General features: G+C 35.6%; 1 protein-coding gene and 1 pseudogene across 2 annotated transcripts in view; both read right to left on the bottom strand.

Moving 5' to 3' along the window:
- The window catches only part of SPTBN1 (spectrin beta, non-erythrocytic 1), a 215255-nt gene that overhangs the window by 183136 nt on the left and 28356 nt on the right, over window positions 1-3763 (bottom strand). The window lies entirely within an intron of this gene.
- The window catches only part of LOC119473259, a 920-nt pseudogene continuing 615 nt past the window's right edge, over window positions 3459-3763 (bottom strand).

Here is a 3763-nt window from a genome sequence, read left to right as displayed (position 1 = left end):
AAAAAAAAAACCAACTTCATAAACTTGTTATCCATTCTCTGTCATTACCCCAGCAAAACTGAACAGATTTTGGGGTGTTCTGTGAGACCAGCAAGAGCAGTTAATGCTGAGGTTCTCTCATATTCTTATGGAAACACAGCTAGAATTATAAATATTTTAGGCTTGTAGGTCTTCTCGTTGATCCAGAAAAATCCAACTGATAAAAACCACAGTGGAACGTTATAACAAAGTAAAGGACATCTTCTATGAATCACCCACATTCTCAGGAGTATTTTCCAAAGCATTCCCAATTAGAGACTGCTAAATGTATGCATAATCTTTGTAAAAGCTCTTGTCTGAAAGTGTCATCAGCTCTCAAATCAGAATTATGATTTTTATTTTTATTTTTATTTTGGAGACAGGGTCTCCTCTCTGTTGCCCAGGCTGCAGTGCAGTGGCACGATCTCAGCTCACTGCAACCTCCAACTGCCAGGTTCAAGTGATTCTCGTGCTTCAGTCTTCCAAGAACACACACCACCACGTCTGGCTAATTTTTGTATTTTTAGTAGAGACAGGGTTTCACCATGTTGGCCAGGCTGGTCTCAAACTCCTGACCCTCAGGTGATCTGCTTGCTTTGGCCTCCCAAAGTACTGGGATTACAGGTGTGAGCCACCGCACCTGGCCTAGAATTACAATTTTAAAAATCTGCAACTTGCATCTGCATATTGCCATATATTTTTCAAAGTACTTTCAGTTAAATCATTTTCTTTTTTTTTTTTTTTTTTCCTGAGACAAGCTCTCACCCTGTTGCCCAGATTGGAGCAGTGGCACAATGCTTTTTTGTTGTTGTTGTTGTTAAATAGAGAACAGGTCTCACTATATTGCCTAGGCTAGTCTTAAACTCCCGAGCTCAAGTGATCCTCCCACCTCAGCCTTCCCAAATACTGGGATTACAGGCATGAGCCACCAAATCCAGCCAATTAGAGCATTTTATTTGATCCCATTTTTGTCGCTCATTTCTCAATGTCAAATCCCAGCTTTAAAAATTATTTTTCTTAATTTTCTATTTCCAGAAAATTATTGTTATTTTAGCCTCTTACAAAGTGAGCCTTTGTAAGATTAATAACTTCATTAAAATTGAAAGTAGAAAAATAATTCACAGAAAAGTGTGAAAAATTCTGTTATTTTTTTTTCCCTTTACAAAATGTACCATCTGGAGTTATTCTGCAGCCAAAAATATATAGGGAGATAGGACTTTTTTTATGGTGAAGGGAGGAGGGGAAACTAAATCATAAGCCACCAGGATGAGATAATGCACAACACTGAAATCTGAGAAAAAGGGTCCCAGAGATCATTCTCAAAGCTTACACTTAGCCTGTGTGACCATACAGGACCTGTGACACACCACCTTTTACAATGAAGAAAGAAATAGCACTCACAGAATGAAACTGGAGCGAAATTCGACAGGATGCCAAAAATAAACAATAAAAAGAAGTGGATTTTAAGAAGACAACTACAGTATGAGTCAGACATCGCGGCAGTCCAAGGTGAAAACAGAGAGTCACTGACTCTCAGGGGTGCAAGGGATCTTAGAAAGGTCCTTGGTCTGGTCTTACCACGGGCTGCCTTCAACTGCAAGGAAATCAGTTTCCCTAGTCCTCAGTTTCATCTGAAAATTGAGGCATCAGGGTATGGCCAGTGGGTCTCAAACTTGGACGCTCACTAAAAGTACCTAGGAATTTCAAAATACAGACTCCTGGATCTAGTGCCTAGAAATTCTTATTCAAAAAGGATATGACATGACCCAGAACCTATCATGTTCTTCAGGGACCCTCAGGTGGTTCTGATGTACATGTCTGGAAACCACCAAACAAGATGACCTTTAAAGTACCACTTCATGCTTTGGTTTTAATTGCAATTTAATCTTACTGCCAAGAACCCAGGTCTACTTATTTCGAGAAGACCTTTCTGTGTACTACACTAAGAATCAAAAGATAGTACCTCACAACGCATGTAATCAAGGGCTTAGAGGTAAGTTTTCTACTTGTTCTTTGTTTTCTTGGATCAATCTCAATGAATTTTATAACAATGAAAAAAGACACAAAATAACATGTACAGCATAAGTCTGTTTATACAAAGTTCAAAACCAGTGTTTGCCACATTTTCAAATGGTTCAGCAAATAAAATATGTGTGTACGTCTATCTTTTGAGATATAAAGGAATCGTGGTAAAATGTGAACAATTGGGAATCTAGGTGAATACGTAAAAGTTCATACAACTATTTTGCTACCTTTTGGTAGGTTTGATGTTTTTCAAAATAAAAAAGATAGGAAAGAGTTTAAAAACCAGGCAAAGCTAATTTATATTGTTTAGGAGTACAAACACGGGTAGTAAAAAAATTAAGAAAATAATTATCAAAATTCAGAATAGTGCCAATGCTGGGAAGAAAGATGAACTTGTGCTGACTACGAGCCTTGATGGGGTCTTCCGATGCTGGCAGTTTCTCCACCTGGGCTTATTATAAACACGTGTACTAAACTCTATAAATTCTGTGCATCTTCTGTATGTACATTTCACAGGACGAAACAGGTAAAAACAATGTGATGAGGTATATAAAAATACGAAGAAAACTGCTATACACTTGTTAAACATTATTATTTGAAAATTGCTTTTGCTTTGTAACAAGCAAATGTAAGTCTCGGTATTTTTGCTATGAGTCATTTACTTGAGATCATTTATCAAAAGGCACTTATTGAGGACCAAATTTTGAGGCTAGCAATATAATAATGTAATCTTATTTGTATATGAGCTAGTTCTTACATAACCATCAATTCTGAATCTGGTTTAGTTTGGTATTAGGTAATGTATCGTATACAATTTATATTGTTGATGTATAAAATTTGTCTGTTTTTCTATAGCTTCTTCTGATTTCTTCATTAGAATTTTTTGTTTTTTAACTTTTTCAAAAATCAGCACAATTTTTTCCTTTGAAATTAAATAGATTACTTGGTTTCCAACATTTAATTACGTCTATCATCATAAAAAGTTTTCACCTAATGGAATTATTTAAGCAATATTATATTAATGGAAAACATTATTCTCAGGACTAATTACTAGGTGCCTTTGACCTGTACTTATTTGCATTTGTAGTATGACATACTACTGTTTTATAGTACAATGAATTGCAGAGCAACGATGATTCAATAAACGTACATCTATTTTGCACACTTGCATAACCTAAGCATTTTCTCTGAGAAGCCGTCCCTGAGTTTCAGCCTAGATCCAATTCCTCTGACATGTGTTCACAAAGCTGCATACTTTTCCTTCACAGTATTAAGTATCTAATGCCACATTTCTTTGTTAATAATTATTAATGTCAGTCTACCCGGTACACTAGAGCGTCACTGCTTTCCTAGTGTTACAATAAATGAATAAATGAATTAGTGAAGTTATGCATCATTAGGATTTCACAGTTATCTTTTAAGAAATACTCAAAGTTTGGTCAGAATTTCACATTCTTAAATTGACTTTTAATATCGTGATATTAATTCACTTGATGGTCTCCTCCTGTATCTTCTAAATCAATATCGAAATCGAAATTATCATCCCTTCTTTCATTTTTTCTGCAGCTTCTTCTATGGTTGCAACTTAGATTATTTTCAATGCTTTCTGTTTTTTCTGGTTCTTTATTGAACAGAATAACAATGTCTTCTTTCTTTCCACATTTTGTGCAAACTTCAAGTTCATAGGCGCATGGCCTACACAAGTGATAAGAATCTTTCA

Source organism: Cebus imitator, unplaced genomic scaffold, assembly GCF_001604975.1.
Source record: "Cebus imitator isolate Cc_AM_T3 unplaced genomic scaffold, Cebus_imitator-1.0 Scaffold143, whole genome shotgun sequence".
Classification (NCBI taxonomy): Eukaryota; Metazoa; Chordata; class Mammalia; order Primates; family Cebidae; genus Cebus; species Cebus imitator.
The sequence above is the reverse complement of the archived record's forward strand: the minus strand, read 5'-3'. Positions and strand labels throughout refer to the sequence as shown.